Here is a 25,332-nt window from a genome sequence, read left to right as displayed (position 1 = left end):
GTGAGTCATTTTACCTCCCTTGTCTTCATCTGTAGAGTGAATACATTCAGTTAGATGATCTCCAAGAACCTTTACAACTTGAAAGGCCAGTGTTTCTATTACCAGGCATGTAGGGGTAACCAACATGTATTTATTAGGTAAGTGATGCTGACATTCTGCTTTGTGAACAGTTGAATGCCTGTAAAGGATGGCATAAGACAGAACTGCTTGTACTGTAAACTTTATTTAGAAAAAAACCTCTTAGAGGAAAAACAGCTCTTTCCTGTGAGGCATTTAAAGTTCTATAGTGTGTGTGCATGTGTGTGTGTGTGTGCGCGCGCGTGTGCGTGTGCGTGTGCGTGTGTGTGTGTGTGTTTATTTTGAAGTTGTTTGGATTCTGCTTTCCCAAGCTGTCCTTTGGTCTCATTTTGGAAGCAGCTCACTTTGACTCCCTCTATATAAGTTATCGTATCAAATGTAAACATTTCTACACGTATGTTTTTGTGAATGTACATGTGCTCATGTTGGCATGTCTTTTAGAATGAGAATCTTAAGGGGGTGGCATATAGCTGAGTGTTGATGGGGCATGCCTCATTGAATTCTGGTAATATCTGTAAATATTATCTACTTCATACTTTTGTTATCATATCCTTATTAAAAAAGAAAAAAGCAACATAGAAAAGCGTAATATGATATGCTTTGGTGACAACGGAAAGAGGAGGTATCTTTATCTTTTCCCCATACAGTTTTACCTTAATGAAAAAACAAAATTTGTATTTCCTTAACTAGTTCAGTCATATGTAAACCAATAAAAATAACAATTTAAAAATAATAACATAGCACATATTTTTAAGGTTGCTTTGTGAATTTAGGGAGGAGAAGATACGGGAAAGGTAAAGATTAAGAAAGGATATTGTTTAGCTGTTCCAAGCTGTCCCACCATAAATGGCATGAAATTAAAACACCCTAGGGACAGCTTCAAGTGTTAGAGTTTGCAAATCCTTGACCATCTTCCCTTGTTTGCAAGACTCATATAAAGGAGACTTGGTCATTTCCAGAAAAACACGTCACTTACAGATGAAATTGAAAAGATGACTTTAGTTAGTTTACCTATTTTCTCTGTTCTTCTTATTATTTCATATAAAACGACAAGAGAGACCTTTCATCCTGTCTTTATGACTGAGCATGACTTAAAATTTATGTCAGGGCAACTTCCAGTCTCTTTCCACACCCCCAAAATACCTCTTTATTTCTTTATTTAAATGATTATTGAATTCACTGGGGTGACATTGGTTAATAAAATTCTATAGGTTTTCAGGTGTGCAGTTCTACAATGCATCACTTGGATATTGTATTATGTGTTCACCACCCAAAGTCAAGTCTCCTTCCATCACCATTTATCCCGCCTTTTACCTTATTTACCTACCTCACATCCCTTTCCCTCTGGTATCACCATACTGTTATCTGTGTCTATGAGGTTTTTTTTGCTTCATCCTTCACCTTTTTCACCCAGCCCCCCAAATCTCCTCCCCTATAACTGATGTCAGTCTGTTCTCAGTATCTATAAAGTCTGTTTCTATTTTGTTAGCTTATTTTTTTTACTAGATTCCACATATAAGTGAAATCATATGGTACTCTTCTTTCTCTGACTGGCTTATTTTACTTAGCATGATACTCTCTAAGTCCATCCCTGCTGTCACAAAAGGTAAGATTTCCTTTTTTTTTTATGGCTGAGTTGTATTCCTTTGTGTGAATGTATCACTCATTATTTTTTATGCACTCATCTACTGATGGACACTTGAACTACTTAGCCATTTTTAATAATGCTGCCATGAACATAGTGGTACATATATTATTTTGAATTAGTGTTGGGGATTTCTTTGGCTATATTCTAAGAAGTGGGATCGCTGGGTCATAATGCAGTTCCATTTTTCATTTTTGAGTAACTGCATACTGTTTTCCACAAGGCTACACCCATCTGCATTCCCACTAACAGTGCATGAGGGTTCTCTTTTCTCCACATCCTGACCAACACTTGTTGTTTGTTGATTTGTTGATAATAGCAATTCCTACAGGCATGATGTGATATCTCATTGTGGTTTTAATTTGCATTTCTCTGGTGATTAGTGACATTGAGCATGTTTCCATATGTCTATTAGCTACCTGTATGTCCTCTTTGGAAAAGTGTCTATTCAGGTGCTTTGCCCATTTTTTATTTTTATTTTATTTTTACTTTTAGTATATCTCCTTTTTTTTTTTTTTTTTTTTTTTTTTGCTTTGCTTTGCTGTTTTATTTGGTTGATCTCTCTCCCTTACCCCCACCGTCCCCTACCTTCCCTGAGGTTTGACGTTCTGATTGATGTTTCTCTGTCTCTGGATCTGTTTTTGTTCATCAGTTTATATTGTTCATTATATTCCACAAATGAGTGAGATCATGTGATATTTATCTTTCTCTGCCTGGCTTATTTCACTTAGCATAATGCTCTCCAGCTCCATCCATGTTGCTGCAAATGGTAAGAACTCCTTCTTTTTTACCGCAGTGTAGTATTCCATTGTGTAGATGTAACACAGTTTTTTAATCCACTCATCTGCCGATGGGCACTTAGGCTGTTTCCAAATCTTAGCTATTGTAAATTGTGCTGCTATGAACATAGGGGTGCATATATCCTTTCTGATTCGTGTTTCTAGTTTCTTGGCTTTGCCTATTTTTTATTTGGATATATATATATATATATATATATATATATATATATATTTGGTATTGAGTTGTATTAGATCTTTATACATTTTGAATATTAACCTCTTATCATTGGCAATATGTTCTCCCCATCAGTGGGGTTTCTTTTCATTTTGTTGATGGTTTCTTTGCTGTGCAAAAACTTTTTAGTTTGATGTAGCCCAATTTGTTTATTTTTTCTTTTGTTTCTCTTACCCATGGAGATATATCAGAAAAAAATATTGCTATGCAAAATGTCTGAACTTTTACTGCCTATATTTTCTTCTAGGATTTTTATGGTTTTAAGTCTAACATTTAAGTCTTTAATCCATTTTGAGTTTATTCTGGTGTATGGTGTAAAAAATGGTCTAGTTTCATTTTTTTTGCATGGATCTGTCCAATTTTCCCAGCACCATTTATTGAATAGACTATCTTTACCCCATTGTATGTTTTTGCCTCTTTTGTCAACTATTAACTGGGCATGGGTTTATTTCTAGGCTCTCTATTCTGTTCTGTTGATCTATATGTCTATTTTTACAGTACCATGCTGTTTTGGTTATTGTGGCCTTGTAATATAATTTGAAATCAGATAGCATGATTTCTCCAACTTTATTTTTCTGTCTCATGATTACTGTGGCTATTTGGGGTTTTTTATGGTTCCATATATGGTTTATTCGAGTTCTGTGAAATATGCCATTGGTATCTTGATAGGATTGCATTAACCCTACAGATTGCTTTGGGTAGTATGGACATTATAATGATGTTAATTCTTCCTATCCATAAACACAGTACATGTTTCCACTTATTTATATATTCTTCATTTTCTTTCTTCAGTGTCTTATAATTTTCTGAATACCGGTGTTTTACATTTATGGTTAAATTTACTTCTAGGTGTGTTATATTTTTTTATGGAATTGTAAATGGAATTGTTTCCTTAGTTTCTCTTTCTGAGAGCTCATTTTTGGTGTATAAAAATGCAACTGATTTCTGGATATTGATTTTTTTATATTGCTAGTTTACTGAATTCATTTATCAGTTCTAGCCATTTTTGGTGGAACCTTCAGAGTTGACAATATCACGTCATCTACAAATAATGACAGTTTTGCTTCTTCCTTTCCACTTTGGATGTCTTTTATTTCTTCTTCTTGTCTAATTGCTCTACCTCTTCATTTCGTACAGCTAGAAAATCTAAATAATTCAGTTATTCCATGGATTATTATAGTTTCACTTTTACTGAGCTAACTAAATGATTGAAGGAAATGTGAATATGATTTTTTTTTCTGAGTTTCAGTGAATTTGTTCCATAGAAAATTACAACTTTTGTATCTTGTATAGATTGAGCTATACATGCCTATACTGGATGGTTAGGCAAAACAATCTCATTTAAAACTGTGACTATATTTAGGGTTTTGTGGTCCCTCGTCTCACTTTCTTTGCTCTCCAATGCACACTGATTACTGAGGGGAAATATCTGTTTTCCCTTCGGATCTTTTATCTAGTTCTCATCAGTGTTTGATTTAACGTGACATCCCCAATAGGCATAAGGGCAGGATTAGAAGATGCCTGATGATCTATCAGATAATGAGCTTGGAGCAGTTCAGGGAAGGCATTGCTTCCTTAGCAGAACTGGTTGGAATTAGCCACTTTAGAGGTAGCTTTTGTCTAAGAATACATGTGTACTGTCACTGATGACAGAATAGAGACTTAAGGATATTATCAAGAAAATTGGATTACAAGTGGAGACGTTAGAGTATGGCCTGAGTATTAAGAAATTATTGTTCATTTTGTAGGAGTGATAATGGCATTCTGGTGATGTAGGAAAATGTCATTCGCAGTGAAGTGTTTGGGAGAGAAATGCCATATCTGTATTTTTTAGAGTACTTTAGCAAAAAAAAGAGGTATTATCAAATATAACTAAATGTTAATAACTACTGAATAGAGATTATGATGCATGAATGTTTGCTACACTTTTTCTACTTTTCTTTGTAAAAAAAACAACCTAATTGAGATAATACTTTTGTATATGCACAAGAGGGGAGCATGGATTTAAAATTTCTTGGAATTGATGTTCTGAAGTAGGGTTTTAGTTCTTGGAATATGGTCGATAACTCATAAACCAGCGTAAAATGAAAATTCTGTGCAAAATTATTATTTTTTAAATTGCATTTAAAATTCTAGAATTGAAATTATAATAAAAGCACATTAGACATTTAAAAATGAAGACATACTCATTTTTATTTACCTGAACTAAATGCTGAAAAGTTTGGGTTCTGACCTCAGAATGAGTGGAATGTTCCTTGAGGAAGGTCACAGTAATACAAAGGTTTGAGAAACTTAGATTCTCAGATAAGAACTTGGGAGGAAATAAGTGTAGCCAGAATCATGGTATAAGTGAATTGAAAGTCTGAAGTTAATGACATAAATTATGAAAATATAAACCATACTGAGATGATTTTATTTTTTAATTATTTTTAAAATATATTTTATTGATTTTTTACAGAGAGGAAGGGAGAGGGATAGAGAGTTAGAAACATCAATGAGAGGGAAACATCGATCAGCTGCCTCCTGCACACCCACCACTGGGGATGTGCCTGCAACCAAGGTACATGCCTTTGACTGGAATCAAACCTGGGACCATTCAGTCCACAGGCCGATGCTCTATCCACTGAGCCAAACCGGTTAGGGCCCGAGATGATTTTATATTAGTCTTTGGAATTACCAGGTTAATGAGCTTCTTAAAAATGCTTCTTTTGTCTTTTGAACAGTAGCTGTGTTCTACCCAAGTAATGTGATACTTTTTTGATATGTTAGCAGGGTATCTATTTATCGCAAAACACGTGTGTTTATTTATTCATTGCATGAGGCCACAGAAAGAAAATAAACCTCTAATAGGGAAAGGATCATTTATAATGCAAAATTCTGATAGAGCCCAGCTTCCATTGGGTTGACTTCAGTGTCTTTGATTCTTTGCTACTCACAAATGCATGCCCTCATCTCCTGTTATCATCACCTTTAACATATCACATTGACTTAAAAATATAAGCGTTACCTGTACAACCCTTCTGAGTCCCAGTTTTGTTTATACAGGGATGAAAATATTTCCTTTTAAAAAACTATTTTTCAATTAATAAAATAATGTTTTGAAATACGGGGCTTTGTGTTTCATCCAATCAGTATCACCATTTGAAATGACTTTAAACCTACACTCAACATGCAGGTGATTTTTAATAGACATGAAGCCTGTGGTGAACTTGGTGCTGGTGATTTCCTGGTACACCATCCAGCTCTGTGATAGGAGGAGTGGGCAGGCAAATCCAGAATCCATGATTTCAGAAATTTGCTTTTTAGCCAGAGAAGGAGTATGGTTCAACAGAAAAAACCCTGGATTGTTTGGCTCAGTGGATAGAGCATCGGCCTGCGGACTGAAGGGTCCCAGGTTTGATTCTGGTCAAGGGCACCAAAAAAAAAGAAAAGAAAAGAAAAGAAAAGAAAAGAAAAGAAAAAACCCTGGACTAAGAAACACAAGATGAGGGTTATTTTAAAGTTTTAAACTTTAAGTGTGTCTTTGAAGTTAGCACGACATTAATAAGTGGTATTTTTTAAAGAGCAGGGCACATTATTTCTAGTTTTTTCCAGTTCTAGTTTTTCTACTAACTACTGACCTCAGGGTCTTCATCTGCAAATTGAGAGCTCTTATTAAATAGTTGCTAATATTTCTTTAAACTATTTACTCTGTGCCCGGCACTGTTGTGAGTGCTTTACATTAAATTTTTTAAATTCTCACAACTCCATAAAGTAAATTATTCTGATTATGTCTAATTTATCAATTAGGAGACTAGACATTCTGAGATAATCAAGTGCTGGGTGATCAATGAATTTTAGAAGTAGGAGGGCCCAGGGAAATAATTTAAACTGAGAGGCAGTGCATCAGAATGATTATGGGTGCAAACTCTATACCCAAAATGTGTGGCTTTCAGACTTGGATCCCTCCCTCAATAAGAATACCTGTTGGGCAACTGACTTAACCTTTGTTTGCCTCAATTTCCTCATCTGTAAAATGGGGCTGATAATAGATCTGCATTATAAGGTTGTTAGGATTAAATGTGCATTGCTTAGAACAGTTTCTTTCAACTAGGAAGTTCTCAGTAAATGTTATAGACGTGGATGATGAGGATGATAGCAGGGGCTGGGTAGGTAGGTACTATTGTTTTACTTAGGAGAACATGTGACTTTATTAAGAGATTAGGTCAGAAAAAGGCTGCTAGTGGTGGTGGTGGTGGTGGTCTTGATGGAAAGAATGGAGTTATTAGTGATACAGAATGGTTTCTTAGAGAGGAAAGGAATTAGGTTGAAGAAGCAGAGCAAAGAGGGGATTGCTGGCAGGAAAATGTGTGTTATATTGTCATTCAGCAAAAAGTTTATAGAAATGCGGTGACAGCAGGAAAACATAGAAATGAGATCCAAATTTGGATTCTTATATGGAGTTGTTTCAGTTTTTCTGGATCATACTAGACACATACAGAATGTGAGAGCTAAATGGGACCTTGGAGATTATCCTGTGACACCCCCTCATTTTACATTTTACTCTTTCTATGAGGATAGCATTTGGTGAAATTTGGCCAGTATCACAATACAGTGAAGCCAGGGAAATGTGTGGGGTGCTAAAAGAGGGATTTCAAGTAAGGATGAAGGGAAAGAAGGAGGAAGTTCCTTCACTTTTAGAGCAAGAAAGCAGAGTAGAGAAGACAGTGAATTTTCCCAAATTAAAAGAGGGAGAGAGGGAAGAAGGAGAGCTAATTTAATGCTCAACAGTGTTAGATTGGATTTGCAGTTAATGTTTAAAAAGCCCCTGATAAAGAAAATTCTTTTTTTACTATTATTATTTCTAGGAACTTGGTTTTCTAAAATGGAAAGGAAGTTTGGGGGAAGAGTTTGGCACCCTTGATGGTTCCAACAAATGAAGAATCAACCCATTTGCAGCTGGTGTTGAAACTAGTAAGCAGTTAATGTTCATCTGTTAATCTGTTACTGTTTAGGATGACTATTTCTTGGCTTTAAAAAAAATCACTTCCCACCAAGTTTATGCTTAGTGCTTTCTTTTAAGTAACTGAGTGTGTCTCAATAGGAACTAATGAGTCCGATAAATTTGGTGTGGAGTTTTGAGCAGGGGAGGGGGCAGGAATCCTTTTTTGGAACACTAAAAATGCTTTGTGGAGTTTCCTTTACAATTCTCCAAGCCAGGATTGGGTTGGAGGGAGTTTCCCTGAGGGGCTTAAAGGCTCCCCACTGTGCTGGCTCCCTAGTTACAATAGCATTGGGTTACTGAATGAGGACTAGATTGTCTGTTTACACGGAGAAAAAGAAGCCTACAGCACGGAGGCCGAAGAAAAGATAAGATTTTTATGTCTCTGAACCCACTTGTGTATTATTCTCGATAAAACACACACACACACACACACACACACACACACACACACACACACACACATTTACCTGCCATGTCAGTAATTTTAGAAAAAAGCTTTTAGTTGTCATTTTTTTTTTTTATTAAAAAAGAAAAACATTGCTGTTATTTCTGCCCATATTATTGTCTGTGCTGTTGTGGGGTTGGAGGACATTGGAGGCTCTCTGTACTGCACCCCTCCACCTGGCCCAGTATCACAGGCCTCCTCCATGGCTGTGAGAAAGGCTTCAGGAAAATGGGTAGAGCTGAGGAATAGATGTCATGTTAATTCAAGTCTTTTGCGGGGGGAGGGGGGGTGTCTTTTTTTCTTCTCTTTGATCCTGACTCCCCTGCCTGCTTTCACTTCAGCATCTGCTTGTTGTTGGGCGATGGAGTCAAGTTAGAGGTGAAGAAAATGAGGCGCCATGCAGTGATGTGCTTCCCGTCAATCCTTCAGGAGCCATGGCAAGGTGAAGTGAAGGCAGAGCTCCGGCTTTGAGTCTGGGTTGAGACCTGGTGGGTCATGTTGCAGATGCCCTAGAAATTGATTGGGTCTGTGAGTGGCCAACTCTCCTACCCTCATAAAAAACTCCGCTTGGCACTTGCAAAGATCATTTGTACCAGAAAGGTCACATCTTTTGAAAATATGGCTTTGGAAGTGGAAAGTAGGCAATAGTGACGTAAGGGAGAGGAATTTTCTAGTGCTCGTGCGTATGAATTTTACAGGTTCTCTATTGCTCGGAAGTATCAAGATGAGTTATGAGCAAGATACTTTCAAAGACGTGAATGGTGATATCTGTGGTCGACATTCTTCTTTGTGGTTCTAACTTACCTAAGGTCTCCTCTATATTCGAATCCCAAATGGGACATTCTGGTGAAGAACAGGAAATAGCTAGGGTCTGATGAATGGAGGAGACTGCAAATATTTATGTTTGGAGTATGGAGAGGTAGCATTAGCCACACTGTGATATATACATTAAAACACAGAAACAAAATCAGAATACGCCCTCAAATGTTGGGGAGAGGTATGTTAGGCACATCTTGTTGAAAAAAGAAAAAGCTACGTGGGGTATGGCACAATCCTACTGAGGGAAGAATTGGAAAATAGATCTAGGAAGAAGAAACATTAATTCTCACATTCCCCTTCTAGAATTTGAAATAATAGATCCATATGTACAATTAGGGGAAATGTAAGGAATCTGAACATTTCCTAAGCAGAAGATAATTTTTCTTTGGAGAGAAGGCATGTCAGTTAATGAATGTAGATCTGTGCTATAATGGAGAGAAAATTATGAGCAGAAAGAGTGAGAGGGACAAGGAGGATAATTGTTTTAATAAATTCAGCCTAAACTTACTCTGTCTTAAAGTATTTAGTATTTCTATCTTAGAGTATGTAGTGTTTTAATGATTTCTTTTTGGAGAAATTGATGTAAAGGCCTTTTAAATGTTAGAAATTTTAGTGTTTAGATTTTTTTCTTTCACTATTTCTTGGAAATTTAGACTACAGAATCTATGTAAAAGCCAGGCATTATTATGTATTAAAAAGAATCTTAAAACATATAAGTATAGTTAATGACTTACAAAAAATTGAAAGAGTGCTAAAACTATTCAGTCATAAATAAGACTCACAAGATATGTCAGTGCAGAAACCACCTTCTTATAGTGGTTCTGTGATAAAGTTTAAAACAGGATGATATTTTAATTGACAGCTTTAATTTAATTTAATTATATTTAAGCCTTGTCTAAAATTAGGATAAAAAATGTGAAATATTCATTATCCTATGTTATTCTTTTTCACAGACTAGAAGGAAAAATAAAAAAGTTTTACCTCCTGAAGAATTGGGGAGATTCTTTTAAAGGTGAAACGTTTCATCTTTAGGTAAGGAAACATTTTCTATTATTTATCTATCTGTTGGAAAGAGAATATTTCAATTAGAGGAAAGAAGTAACATATACTTAAGCTTTGCTCACTTAATTGATATAAAACATTATGAAGATGATAGAAAGCCAGATTTTTTAAGTTAAATGAAACAAATTAATTGGAAATATTTCACTTAGAAAGATCATTTTTTGTGGGAGACCCTTTTTTGCACTTTCTAATAGACTGACATGATAATAGGATTCCCACCATCTGTCTTGTCTAAGTATTTAAGAGATAACAAAATTAAAATCACATTTAGCAAAATCAGGAATTAGAGTTTTTTCAAACACTTAGAATATTCCTAAACATAAATGTAAATGTGTGTGATATTAAAAAAAATGGACTATTGTGAAAATGTGAAAGACTGGTCACTGCTTTATAAGCAGGCCAGTGAATAAAAGTTACTTAAGATTTGGGCAATAACAGAGAAGCATAAACTCTGGGATATAGTCCCATGCTAGGAAAATATTGCTTTGTAAGATCATAATAAACAATTTTTTTAATAAGGCAAGAACCTGTCCTTTGTTTTTCAGTTTTGGTTTGTGTCATACTGGTAACATAAGAAAAGAAAAAGACTAACTTTTTGAGCATATTAGAATATTAGCAACTAATTTAATATTTGAAGTAATTCTATTAATGCATTTTACTTGAATGAACAGTATAAATTACATATATGAAAAGCAAATGTTTTAAAGCAAATAAACTAAAAATGCAATTAAAATGTCTAAACAAACATTAGGGATGCTTTGAAGTATTTTATGAAGTTAAAAGAATGAAAGATGTAGTTATAGAAATTATACATAGAATCTGTTATAAGATATACAAATTTGTACATTCTAGCTTTGTTATCAATACCACATTTGGAAAAAAAATAGATTACAATATTTGTCTTCTATTAATATATATTCTCAAGAGTAAACAAGATTCCTACATATGAGTACTTTTGAAAACCATAGTACAGAGGTTTAGGTTTTTAAGAAATACAGGTAAAAATTCATGTGGTTAAATAGAATCTAAAAATTTTGACAGAAAAATACTAAAATTTTTTGTATGAATTTGAAGAATTTATTTCTAGAATAAATTTGTTTTCTTCTTAAGACAATCATGTTAATATTGAGCATGTAGGTTAAAACTTAATTAGGATATACTAAACTTCTAAGTTACTTTATAAAAAAGAATTATGATAACTGAAAAAGTATGTAAATTATGTCTCATGTAATCTTTAAATAAAGCCCTTTAATATGCTGTATTAATTTTAAAATCTTATATTTTGAAGAATAAAGTAAAACATGACTAGCATCCTAATGGAAAATATAACCTCATAATACTGAGAAGAGAGCTGTAAGCATGTAATAAATATACAAGGAGATCAGTTTCACTTTTGACTTGTTTTTAAGGCTTTCTTATGAATCATATATTTTGACATCAGGAGAATAATATACAAACTATGCATTTAATTCTATAGCCTGTTAAAAATAGAGAGGAGAAAATGCAACTTTGCCTCACTAAATTCTAACTAAAGTGCTAAGTGAAAATTAGAAAAATACAGAAGCTAAAATAGTATAATTAACTAAAATTCAAAATCTATATTTATACACAATTTTTTATGTCTTGGTATATAGCATTTATTTTAATTGGTAATGAAACTACATTAACTGTAACATGAGTGAAAAAATAAATGATGGAGAAGTATTTTCTCACTGTAGGTTACTAGATTAAAAAATTACTAATAAATTAAATGTAATATTAAGAGACACGTTTAAAATAAAATTTTGCTATGGATGTATCTTTCCAACAAGGCTTTGGGTTTTGTGTGTGTATTAGTATTTCTGAGTTTTGTGATTTGAAATTCATGATACATTTTGAGTGCCCTTTCAAATGGCAAAATGTTTCTGTGGAAAAAAATCAGACGTTGTGTGCATTTTGTTTTATATTTGGGTATGAGAAAAATAGCTGATGCTTTGGGTGAATTCTAGTTGTTCTTTTAGTGCATGCATCAAATACCAAACAATTATTTTGTCTGTCAGTCAGTTACATGTCTAAGCAAGTTACAGTTTGTGTAAGTACATCTTAGATATTTAACTTACATTGATGACACGGTGATTTCTAAATGTGATTGTCATCGTTACTGAAATTATGGGCAATGTATTGAAAAGAAATGCATTTTTAACACTTATTTTTCATTAAACTAAGAAAGACTTTGAAGGAGTTATTTTGTGAGTAAAATATGTAACTGTGCAGTTTTTTGAAAGAATGAACTCTTAGTTTTATTTTCAAATTATATTAAAATGTTTATTTACTTGTTGTTTGCTGATATTTTAACGTCAGAAAGGAATAAAGCAGCATTATGTTATTTCTGATCATTTTTCTATCACTAGAGAGAGGGAGAAAGGGAAAGCAAAATGTGTTGGCACAATAGTGTTTTCCCTTAAAAACAAACAAACTTGAAATTGAAAAGATATGTTGCCCATAACTAATTGTTGTTATTAGGACTTATTTGGAGTCGCATGAATTTTCTGAATCAATATATTTGAGGAAATTTGTCTTATGAAATGGAGAGCTGTAGAACATTGTAGTCAGATATAGGATAGTCTTTCTCTCTTGTGGATTCCCAGAACTTAGAAAACAGATTTTAAACTAATAATGTCGAGTACCAAAACCTCTGGGCTATAATAATTTAGAAACATGCCAGAAAATTATAAAGGCGAAAGGGAACACTGATTGAAGTTAAATGTACCCTTTTAAATGATACACATTTGGCACTGGGAGGAGTGCTCTCAAGATAACCAACAGTACTCTGTCAGGGATCACTTTCTGGGTGGCTGTGGTTGTTTGTGTGGTAAAGGAAGGCGGCGAGATAGCACAACGGTAACTGCTTGACAAAATGTGCAAAGTTCGTTTCGGATTGTGCGGGTGAAAGTAAGTGCAACAATTGGGAGCTGGGAGGGAGAAGGGAGCAGGTTGCCAGCTCCTGGCCACGACAGGGTTAAACGCGGCGAGCCCGGTGCACTCTGGGAGTTGTAGGCCTCGGGCATTGTGGGAATTGTCGCAAAAGTCCGCTTTCCTGTTGTGATGGCCGCCGCCGAGGCAAGAGTTGAGGGTTTCTGTTGTTCCGGACGTTTTGAGGGCTCTTTGTACCGTCAGAAGGCCGCCAACAACCCCCAGGTGGCCGAGGGCCTTTTAATTGTGATGCCGGGACACGAGCGAGCGGCCCGGCGGGTGCATGGAGGGGCCTGCTGTCGCCGGATGGGCCAGGGGGCCTCTGGCGGCTACGGGGTCCACGAGGGGCCGCGTCCTGACGGACCCTGGCCGTCTAAAGGCCTTCTGCCTAGGAAATATCTGGGCGACCAGCGTCTCAGGGTCCTGGGGTGTGCGTTCTTTTGTTGTAGTTTGTGTCCTGCACCCCTCCCCCTTTTCTTAATAGAGGTCGGCTCTGTCATGTAGTCAGTGATGTTCACGACACTATTTGGGGTTAGGTGGGCTCGTTTTCTAGGGTCCGGTGGGGTTTTTGCAAGAGGTGGGGATGTTGGAAAGTGTGGACAGTAATATTCTGGGTGTTGTCTGTCCTGTTTTAGGGTTAAGAAATTGTACCGAGTTGTGAGCGTGTCCGTGGGCGTGAGGTTCGCGTCCGCTGCACGTGGTGGACCTTGAGCTTGTTTGCTAATGCTGCCAGGCGGTGTCAGGCCGTTGTGAAATGTTTTTCTGTTGACTTGGATGTGTTCGTAAAACTTTGGAGTCTCCAGGAAACTGTTTTGCAGTTGTTTGTAGAAAGCTATTGTGTGCAAAAATAAATTGAAAACAAATGCTAGCATCGCAGGTACCTTTACTTTAGTTCTAGGGAGCCAGGGGCTTGGGCTGCTCTAAGTGCTGTGAAGTCGTCTGGGTACTTTTATGGGGATCTGGTTTGCTTTGAGCTCTGCCACCTTAATCTTAGTTCACAGGGGTGCTCTGTATGTCGGGACACTTTGATCTCCTTTGTCATTGGGTGCTCTGTCAACGTGAGGCAAAGTGGGACACCACTGACATGTAACTGCATGTGTCAGGATCTCGGGGTAACATCAGATTGCCAAGCAGCTCAGCACTTACCTTACCTGCCTGTGCAAACTTGGACCTCACTATTTCTGCCACCAGGCACTGCTGTACAAATTTTGCCTTATTTCGACAGTCTGGTTGTTTCATGTGTAACTTGAGGCTTAACTGGTCATGAAAAGCCATTTCAAAATGTACTTATAAGTTTTTTTCCCCCAACAGGTAAAACTAGTGTCAAGAAAGTTTTTTCACTTGCTTGGTGAAGTAGGGGATTTGAAAGAAGGTACAAGAAGTACAAGATTTTGGAAATCAGCTGTCAGTTTTTTAATTTGGGGCTAGGCCACATGATAGAATTGATTTAAAGAGAGTTTGTGGTGTGTGTGTGTGTGTGTGTGTGTGTGTGTGTGTGTGTTGCATTGTTTTTGTTGGCATTTTAGAGCACAGAAAACCTGTTTCTGTGTCATTGCATTGGACCTCGTTCATATATCATTAAACAGCCTTTTGATGTTTTGTGATGAACTGGGTTTTCATAATTCCCTTCTTGTCTGGGTTTGCTTAGTACTTGACTACTCGAGAATATAGTAATGGTAGAGAAAGGAGCAAAGCTGGATGGATTTGTATGTGTGTTTCTCCTGAATGTTATTTCGGGTATAGATTGCTAGACTAATATTGTTGGCATGCCAGTCAGTGTCAGAAAAGTATTTCCTTCTCTCTGACCCGACCCCAGAGTGTCTTGGAATATTAACTAACTTGCCGATTGAAAAAATACTGGGAAATTTATTTTAAAAAGACCAATAGTGTCCGTATTTGTTACTGTTTGGTGGTGAGTAAAATATTGGTGAGTTGGTTTTGTATTTTAGGAAAACTGGATGGCCAGACTTTGTAGATTTGTAGAATCATTCAGAATTATTTAAAACCAACCACAACCACCGTTTGCTTTGAAAGAAGATACATAAATTTGTAATTACCAAGTTACCACTGACTTTATTAGAAAGTGCTTTGAACGTGGATGAGTACTTATTTGGTAAGTTTAGAGATAAACTTTGCATTTGCAAATAACCCTCTGGGCATTTATGAGTAAACACATCTCTCTAGAATGTGGTGAGGTTTTACACCCAAGAGTTCTAACATTTAATCTTTTAGGCCTTTATTTTGTACTCTGCTTTCCACCTCCATCACTTCAGTTCTGTTTCTGGTGTGAAATGCTTTTTGTAATACATAGCATCAACTGTAGTTTCAGAAAAGTATGGTAGATCCACTACCTTTTGGAGATTACTCCTAAGGTTGTGTATACATATTTGATAGTTATGCCAAAAGCTTTTTGAAACTTCGGCTTTGCATGGTTTTGATGAAACTCCTTTTGATGAGAGAACACTAAAGGGTAATTTTGTTGACCTTGGTGTTATAAATGAAAGCCTTCAGTTCTGGTGTTCACTTAAAAAAAAGGAAACACAAATTTACTTCCAAATAATATAATTTGGAAGATAATGAAAAATTAAAGTTTTGATTTTAGGTTGTAGCAAAAATTTAGAAACACTGGGGGTGGTGGGATTGGGTGGAAATGTCTCAAGTCCTTTCTAATTTTGTTTCCCTTTACTTAACTGTTCACATTGCTGAAAGTAAGCATTTCTTATTAATGCATTTCTGCATCTGAACATTTGTGAGTGGTAACCCTGCATATGCAAGACAACAAACCATCCATTCAGAATTTGGCTCTTAGCTTTCATTTACATTCTTTGAAGAGAAAGAATTGTTGGTTTGTATTTTTTTTTAATTTTAATACATTTATTTTTAGATTGCAATACTCTTACACAACAAGTGTATCTCCACCCCCTCACCTCTACCTTCTTGGAACTTAAGGTGTCTGAGTGAAAGAGAAAAAGTATTTAAAATTTTTCCATGCCTGTCAATGATTAATTTTATTTTCTGATTCTTCATACATACATATACAGGACAAAATACATTATCTCTGCTATGCTGGGCCCTAGTTTTTGAAGTCAGTGTTAATCATATGATACTAGAGGCCCATTGCACGAAGATTTGTGCAATAGGCCTTCCTTCCCCTGGCTGCCAGCACGAGTTTTCCTCCAGCACCCGGGACCCAGGCCTTCACTTTGGCTGCCGCCTTCCATCCTCGCTCTGGCCAGAGCCTTCAGCCTTCTCCACTCGGGCTGGAGCACCGTTCCTATAGCTCCCTCCGCCCCCTGCCTTCCTCTTCATAGCAGGCATCCTGCCCTGTCTGGCTGCTCTGTGCCTACGTATGCAAATTAACCCACCATTTTTTTTGTTGGGTTAATTTGCATACTCATGCCTGATTGGCTGGTGGGCATTGTGAGGTACGATCAATTTGCATATTTCTCTTATTAGTATAGGTTTGGGGCAAAAGACAGTAAATGAACAATTACTCCAAAATACTGTGTCAGATGAAAGGATATTAATTTCCATTGGAAAGGAAAGAAGATCATATGCATATATACTGTCACAGGATTCTATCTATATCTTAAAGCTTCAAAAGATCTTAAGAGATAATTTTGCTTTGTCCTTCGCCTTCCTTATTTTTCTTTTCTTTTTTGGTTCAACTTTCTCAGTGTGCTTATGGAGCTCTAGAACTTAAATGATATTTCTTAAATTATTTGTTCCCACTTTTAAAAAGATTTTCATCTAAAATATTCTTAATAAGAATGTTATTTTAATAAACCATTCTTGTCATTACATTTTTATAATTAAAATGATGTAAATATTATATTTCTATATTCCAGGGGGATGGAGGGGGAATGAGTTAATGACTTCTTTAAACCTCAGCACAAAGTGCCACAATTTGGCTGGCAAAAAAAATCCAAGACACATAGCTTTAGATTGCTTTTCTGTTATTAACATTAACAGTCTTTAGTTAGTAAAGATGTATGACTTGTAATTTTTAGACAAGTTTAACTTGTAGACAGTATTACTTCTTGCCTGACGTGCTCATGAAATACATATTTGTGAAAGGTTCAAGACAATATAAGAAGGAAGCCTTGAATTCACATAAAAGCAGAAAGCAGTTCTGTGTACTAATCTAAAAAATTATCTGTAAAGTGCTTTACAATTTGTTTTTTTAAACTCTGAAATAAACATATTTTTGGGCTTTAAATTGTTTTTAAAGAAGTTTCTTTGAGGGGGCAGGAACCATATTGTCATTGAAGTTCTAGTAAAAGAATGACCAGCTCAGCTGGCATGGCTCAGTGGTTGAGCGTCGACATGTGAACCAGGAGGTCATGGTTCGAATCCCTGTTGGAGCACATGCCCGGATTTCGGGCTCCATCCCCAGTGTGGGGCGTGCAGGAGGTAGCTGATCAATGGTTCTCATCATGGATGTTTATATCTCCCTCTTTCTTCCTCTCTGAAATCAATAAAAATCTATACCAATAAAAGAGAAAGATGCAAATTGACCGTACCTCCACGATGCCCACCAGCCAATCAGAAGTGAGTATGCAAATTAACAGGCATGGAGCGAAGACTGAAGGCTCCGCTGCGGCCCGAGACAAGCCTGAAGGCTGAAGGCTTGGCTCTGCTGCGGCCCAGGTCCCGGGTACCTGCCGGAGGAAAACCGGTGCTAGCAGCCAGGGGAAGGAAGGCCTATTGCATGAATCTTTGTGCAATAGGCCTCTAGTGTGTGTGTGTGTGTGTGTGTGTGTGTGTGTGTATATATATATATATGTATATATATATATATATATATATATATATATATATATATATTAAAAAGAATGACCAACTTGTTTCTTTTTATTTTAGTATTAACCAAGGTATAGAATAAAGGGGACAAAAAGGCCCATTGCATTAGAGTTAAAAATGAAGACATCAGTGATTTTAAATTTTTCTGTACCACTTGTTACAATTGTCTTAGCAAATTTGAATTTATAATATAATGGGTTTAATTTTAAGATAATTGTGAAATGACTTATTCCTTAATAAGATCCTATAACGTATCATTCTTTTTTTGTTGTTGTTGTTAATCCTCATCTGAGGATATTTTTCCATTGATTTTTAGGGAGACTGGAAAAGACAGAAAGAAGCATCGATGTAAGAGAAACACATCTATTGGTTGCCTCCTGCACGAGCCCCAACCAGGGCCAGGGCCTTGAGGAGACTGCAACCAAGGTATGTGCCCTTGACTGCAATTAAACCCGGGACCCTTTGGTCCGCAGGCTGACACTCTATCCACTGAGCCAAACTGGCTAGGGCTCATTACTTTTTTTGAGGTGCATAGACATGTAATTTTTTTGTCCTAACAAATTATATTTTTAAAGAAACATAACAGTAAAGTAAATGGAACAGACTTCTATCATATTCTTCTACCTGAGGAGGAAAACTTGGAAGAAACATAATTTTTATAAATACAAAAGGTTTGAGATATGTAATATAAAGACTTTTTATAAATCATTAGGAAAATTGTTAAAGCATGGTTTGACAATTCTCAAAAGAAAAAGAAAAATGTCAGTAAATAATGTGGTAGATGATATTTCCCAAAGATGGCCACAACATCTCCCAGTTCCCATGCTCTTCTGCATGTGATGATATCACTTTGTTATCAACAGGTGGCATCTTTACACTTCCTTAAGTTTTGTTAGGCCCTTTGACTGCTTAGACCAGGTGTGGTGAACATACAAGGATTATGAAATCATTTGTTCTGGCCCTGCCAAAGCATTAGGGGTGAGTGAGTTAATTAAATGTTTAACCAAATATAGCAGGCTAATGTTTAAGTTGATAATTTTGTATAGCTCAAGAATAAATATCCAAATGGCCTTTGGCAGAAAAAAAGGTTTCCCACCCCTGGCTTAGACCAAGAGAATGTGGTAGACATGGTGATGTCCCAGTGTGGCTCTCACCTGACCTGACAGACAGCTTTTTCTTGCATATATATATATATATATATATATATATATATATATATATATATATATTTTACTGGTTTCGGAGAGGAAGGGAGAGGGAGAGAGAGATTGAAACATCAATGATGAGAGAGAGTCATTGATTAGCTGCCTCCTGCACACCCCAGGCATGTGCCCTTGACCAGAATCAACCTGGAACCCTTCAGTCCACAGGCTGACACTCTATCCATTGAGCGAAACTGGATAGGGCTTTTCTTGCGTCTTGAAAGCCAGCTACTATGTAAGAAATGCAATCACCCTGAAATCACTATATTGTGAGAAACCCAAAGTCATGTAAAGAGGCCCTGGAGACATCAAGTGGAGGGGGCTAGGAGCATCAAGGAACCAGACATGTAAGGAAAGAAGCTATTTTGCAAATGGATTCTCCAGCACCAACTGCCCTGGCTGTGGCTGTGTAAATAAGACTAACTGCCCACTGGATCCCTTCTCAATTTTTGACCCATAAAATTATAAGCAAAATAAAGTGGTTCTAAGCTTCTGAGGTTTGGGATACTTTGTAATGCAGTAATAACTGGAAAAAATTACTGGGAAAATTGCTTCATAATTTATAATAGGTGGCAGTATAGGAGAGTATATTTGCATGTTTAAATCTGACAAGGAATTATTTTCTATAGTACAACAAGGAATGCACACTACATCAAACAAAAAACAAGAGCTACAGTAGAAACATGCACCAAGGTTATGAACAGGCTAACAACATAGATATGCTCAAGTTCAGTAATCAGAGCGATTCAGATTAAAGCCATAATAAAATATATCCTTATACCCAGTAGACTAACAAAAATTAGGAATATGGGTGATGTCAAGTATTGATGAAAATGGGACGGGTAGGAACCCTCACACCATTACTGAACATGTAAAGTGTAGGAGCTATTCTGCAAAGCAATCTGGCAGAATTTAGTTAAATGAATATAGATAATGAAATTGTTTCTCAGTGTTTGTCCTCAAGAAGTCTTACACAGGTCTCTAAAGGAGCGAATATGAGGATATTGATCACATGCTTGGATGGCAGAAGCTTAGGACCAACCTTGGGTTCTTAATCATTGGGAGAGGGGTGGGTAAAATATGGTAGAGGTATTCATACAGATAGTGCTATACATTAAATAGAAGCAAAAGACTACATATATCCACCACATATGTATATATTTTAAAAATACAGTGTTTAGTGAGTAATAATAAAATCTATAACAATACCATTTGTATAAACTTAAAATACATGGGTACAAATGTTTTGAAAGAAAATTTCAAAAACGTCAAACACATTGGAACAATCTAGGGACAAAAAAAGTTACCCATAGAGGGGAAAGGAGAAAGAATAGGAGTGGGGAGTGAGGTAAAAGAAACTAAATTAAAAGGCCAGTAATGATGGTGTGCTATAAACAAGGCTTATGATCAAACTTTCTGTGCCTGAGGTCAAATACTACTCCCTCGATCCAAGAAGAGAACATTATAGTTCTCCAGTAATCAAAGTAAATTGAAAGACTAAATCTATTTTTAAAATCTGCCACACTTAGGGAGGTGGGAATGTTTAAGGTCAGTGCTTAAAAAAGTGTCAAACAGGCACTCATATGTTGTTGGATATGTAAATTGGTATGACCTTTTAAAAAAGGACAGTATTGCCCTGCTGGTATGACTCAATGGTTGATCATCAACCCATGAACCACGAGGAGGTCATGATTCAATTTCCCATCAGGGCACATGCCCTGGTTGCATGTGCGATCCCCAGTGGGAGGCGTGCAGGAGGCAGCCTATCAATGATCCTCATCATTGACATTTCTACCTCTCTCCCTTGCTCTCTCTGAAATCAATTAAAAACATTTTTAAAAAAGACAGTATTTACCAAGAGCCTTAAAAATGCTCATGTTCTAGCAACAAACAATTATAAGTTGAAATTAAGAAAACAAAACCACTTAAGTAGTACTAATATGGTATTAAAACATAATAGATCAATGGAATAAAAGAAAGAGCCCAAATATCTCATTTGTAAGGTCAATCTACAACAAAGGAGGCAAGGATATATAATGCAGTAAAGATATTGGGAAAAATGGACAGATACATGAAAAAAAATGATACTGGACCACTTTCTTACACCATATACAAAAATAAACTCAATGGATTAAAGACTTAAATGTAAGATCTGGAACCATAAAACTCTTAGAAGAAAACATAGGCAGTGACAGGATCTGGGGCCAAGAATCCAGTACATCCAAGTATTCCGTGAGAGTGGGAAAGTTAAAGGTCTGCTTAAAAGATTCGAGGTGCCAACTTTGGCAGACCCTGGAACAGCAAGAAGTACCTAAACAGGAAAAAGAACTATCCTATATAATAAAGAGGTAATATGCAAATTGCCTGTCATGCCCTCACAAGATGGCTGCCTATGACCACACCGGCAGGGGGTTTAGTGAGGGATGACCAAACGACTGAACAAGTAGGCTGTGTGTGGTGACTAGGCTGGTGCAGGGGGGTTAGTGAGGGGCAACCAAACAACTGAACAAGCAGGCTGCGTGGGGTGGCCAGGCCAGTGCGGGGGGCCATGAGGAGTGACCAGGCCAGCAGGGGGGAGCAGTTGGGGGCAACCAGGCTGGCAGAGGGGGGGCAGTTGGGGGCAACCAGGCTGGTAGGGAGGGGGCAGTTAGGTGTGACTAGGCCAGTGGTGGGGGGGCAGTTGGGGGTGACCAGGCTGGCAGGGGGGCAGTTAGGGGTGACCAGGCCGGTGAGGGGGGGGCAGGAGCAACCAGGCTGGCAGGCAGAGGCAGTGAGGGGTGACCAGGCCAGCAGGGGGGGGGGAGTTAGGAGTGACCAGGCCAGCAGGGGGGGGCAATTGGGAGCGATCAGGCTGGCTGAGGGGGGCAGTTAGGGGCAACCAGGCAGGCAGGCAAGTGAGCAATTAGGAGCCAGCAGTGCAGGATTGTGAGAGGGATGTCCAACTACAGGTTTAGGCCTAAATTGGCAGTCGGACATCCTCCAAGGGGTCCCGGATTGGAGAGGGTGCAGGCTGGGCTGAGGGAACGCCCTGCCCCAGCCCTGTGCATGAATTTCATGCACCAGGCTTCTAGTTAAATATAAGTGGATATATTTTTCAGTATCAGTTACAATTTTGAAAGTAAAGTAGAAAAATATTGTTAGTGGGAGCATTCAAATATTTAAAGTAATGTTTTCTATATACTTGGAAACATACTAAAAATGATTTCACTCACAAATTGCTTTTTGTTGTTTTCTCTACAAATTTGCAATTAATTGTATTTCTATAAACAGGGTCCTTTATGTTAAGCCAAGTTTATTAAACATTTTGTATGAATAAGAAATATTCTCAGTTTTGGTAGGAAGTCTTTTTGACATTCCCATGTAAATGATTAAAATATCACATTCATGAAATGATGAGTGAGTAGCTCATTTATGAGGAATTTGTGGAAATAATAAATTTGGGCTTTTTGGTCTCTCTACAAACCAGACCAAAAAGAGACCCATATTAAGGGACTTACAGAGTGTTCATTCATATCTTCATTAAGCACACAAATGTACACATACAATAAAGTGTAGAATGCAGTTATAAATAAGACAACTGTAAAGGAGGAGTGTGTAAGAGACTGTATGGATTGGAATAGAAAACAGAACCCTAAAACTACTCATGTCTTGCATATAGGTCTTTTCTCCCAAATTAAAATTAGAGTTTCAAAATTTTATTTCCAGATGATTGGTTTCAAAGAGCTATTGACATTTGTACCATGTTTTTTCTTTCTGAATTTCATCTAATACAGGTATTCGGGACCCACGAGCAGTTTCTTCCATTGTGTTCAACTGTAAATCAAGATCACTTGCTTTGAGCTCCCAGAAGGAAGTTATGTATTATACCTTTAGGATATGCACATATTCTTTTTTCCCTGTGGTATTCAGAAAGTGGAATGTTGCATCCTAGACTTGGTTTGTACATGTTTCTGATGATTTCTTTATTTGTAGTGAATCTAGTTTACTGTTTTCACATCTGTTTTTAGCACCTCAGTTTCAGTAGTTCTTTGTATTGTTAGCTAGCAATTTTTGCAGCTGCCTTAATCGAAGCAAACATTTTTTTATATAATCCTACTTTCTTGTTCAGTTTTCCAGTTCATTAAAATTTTCTCAATGATGAATCTTCCATGTATGTATTCTTGAAACTTTGAAAGAGAAAAAGGTAGGTGATGTGTGACTTCCAGGTGCTTGCTTTAGAGGTGCTTCAAACGAAAGCACTTTAATCATGTCAGTAATTGCAAATGCACCATATTTTAAGATAATACAAAAATTGGGAATATTTGATGGTATACAGGAACTATTTTTAAATTTTCAGATGGGGGTATAGGTATTATAGTTAAAAAGCAAATATAATTTTAGATACATGCTGAAATATATACAGATATAATAAAGGGAAAGGAGAAAAGTAGGCAAAAGGAATAGAAATTACATAAGCTACAAATTTTAGGAAAAATATGAGTAAGGATGAGTAAGGATAGCAAATTCTGAGTCCATTGCTAAAGTAAGCATTCAAGTGAAGGAACATTTCTGAAATTCCCCTATGTTATTTATTTTAAGTTTGCTTGGGTAATATTCATCAAGTTTTGTTATTTTTGGCTTTAAGTGTGATATTGCCCAACTATCAGTTTACTTTCCCTTTCACCCAGCTCTAAACTGGTTTGCTGACAATGATACATTTTTTTTTTAAAGTGGAAGAGCATTTTGGTCAGGTTGTTGAGATGAATATTAGGCTGGTGCAATAAAGAAATCCAGTTGATTTACAATATTAATATGTCAAGATTTCACTGTGGTATTTTGAATGGTATAGCGACGAGAAAGAAAGTTGTCAGATTGTATGATCAAAGTTTTTACTTTTAAAACAAGTGTGTATGTATATATGTTGTACATATATAGTTTTATACCTACAGAGAAAAAGAAATGGAAGAATGCACACCAAATTGCCAGCTGCAATGTACAGGCACAGGAAATGGGGTGGGATACTGTTTCATTTTATATGCTTCTATGAGCTTTTGAAAATAAAAAATAAAATATTAAAATTATATTTTTAAACATTTGTTTCAAAATGACCGGTTTCATTTTATACGTTTACAGGAGGATCTATGAAACATGACCTTAACTTCTCTTATAAAGTAGGTGGTAGAGTAGGAAGAGCCCTGTATTTTCAGTGCAGACTCCTTGGTTTAAAACCAGGCCTACTGCACCCAGAGTGATTCTTAACACATTGCGGACAGATCACGAGAATTCTTGCTTCATATTACACAGTGTTTTACAAAGTATCATACTTAAAAAAGATATTAGCTTGTAAGAACATGTAATAAATAACTTCAAAATGAAATGGGTATTTAATGTTAAAGCGTGCCTTTAACATTTATGTAAAATGTTACATAAGTGTAATGTTTTTTGTACTCGTTCAGTAGAAACTTATCTGGCTACTGGGTAAAGCTAGCAATAAAACCACTGGTCCGCAATGTGTTAAGCAAGAAGTTCATCTTAAAGAGTCTGTTTCCTTGTTGGAAAAATGTGGGTGCTATTGTGGTATTTGTGTAGGGTAATGTATGTGAGGTCATTTTGAAAATGATAATTCAATATTGAAGCATAATAAATGTTAATGTTCATTCCTATGGTAATATTGTTTGTTAAGGAAGTTAAATATTAACTTTTTGGTAACCACACAATTTCTAATGTTAAAAATTTATTTATATTAAATTGATTTGTTTCTCACGGCACTGTTGCTTAACCCAGGATTGAACACCCTCTCAACTGAACTTAAAGGAGAGAGCAAGTGCAGTATGTTTAGCTATGTTTAAACGAAGATGAGATAGAAGACTGACCTGTTAAAATATGCAAGTTTTATTGTGCACCCGAATAAAGGATTCAGCTCTGTTGTACTGGTATTCTTAAAAACTTCTCAGTTCTGTGAAATTCCCTCATTGTGGAATTTTCTTTCAATACATTGAACAACCCCTGATTTCCTCATGAAAATCTGATCTAAAAGTAAATTTACAGAAGTACTGAAAATGAATTTAAAGTTAAATGGGAACATTTGTATACTAATATGACACAATATTGTTTATTCTCATTTTTCCATTTTAAAGACTATTCTGAACTTTAAATCTTTTAAATAAATGAGACTGAAATCCAATGTGGATGTATCTGAGCATGTTATTTGTGTAACGACCAAATATTTCTAGAAACTTCTCTGTGCCTTAACCATGCTTTTATGTTGCCTTCTTTGAACTAGTTCTTGAGATATAATTTCATAACCACACTTCTTCCATCTACTGTCTAATGGTTAAGCTTCAGTTTC

The 25,332-nt window shown here is 36.4% G+C and overlaps 1 long non-coding RNA gene across 1 annotated transcript; it reads left to right on the top strand.

The window, feature by feature from the left end:
• Positions 1-2,272: 2,272 nt before the first annotated feature.
• On the top strand, positions 2,273-25,167 carry LOC308233980. Its single transcript, XR_013959017.1, has 6 exons — positions 2,273-2,492; positions 7,585-7,690; positions 8,508-8,608; positions 9,939-10,017; positions 18,119-18,228; positions 22,778-25,167. It is a non-coding gene; the product is annotated as an uncharacterized lncRNA (long non-coding RNA).
• The last annotated feature ends 165 nt before the right edge of the window (positions 25,168-25,332 follow it).

Source organism: Plecotus auritus (genome assembly GCF_963455305.1).
Source record: "Plecotus auritus genome assembly, chromosome: 9".
NCBI classification, from domain to species: Eukaryota; Metazoa; Chordata; class Mammalia; order Chiroptera; family Vespertilionidae; genus Plecotus; species Plecotus auritus.
Note: the sequence above shows the minus strand (reverse complement) of the source record. Positions and strands in the feature narration are given on the sequence as shown.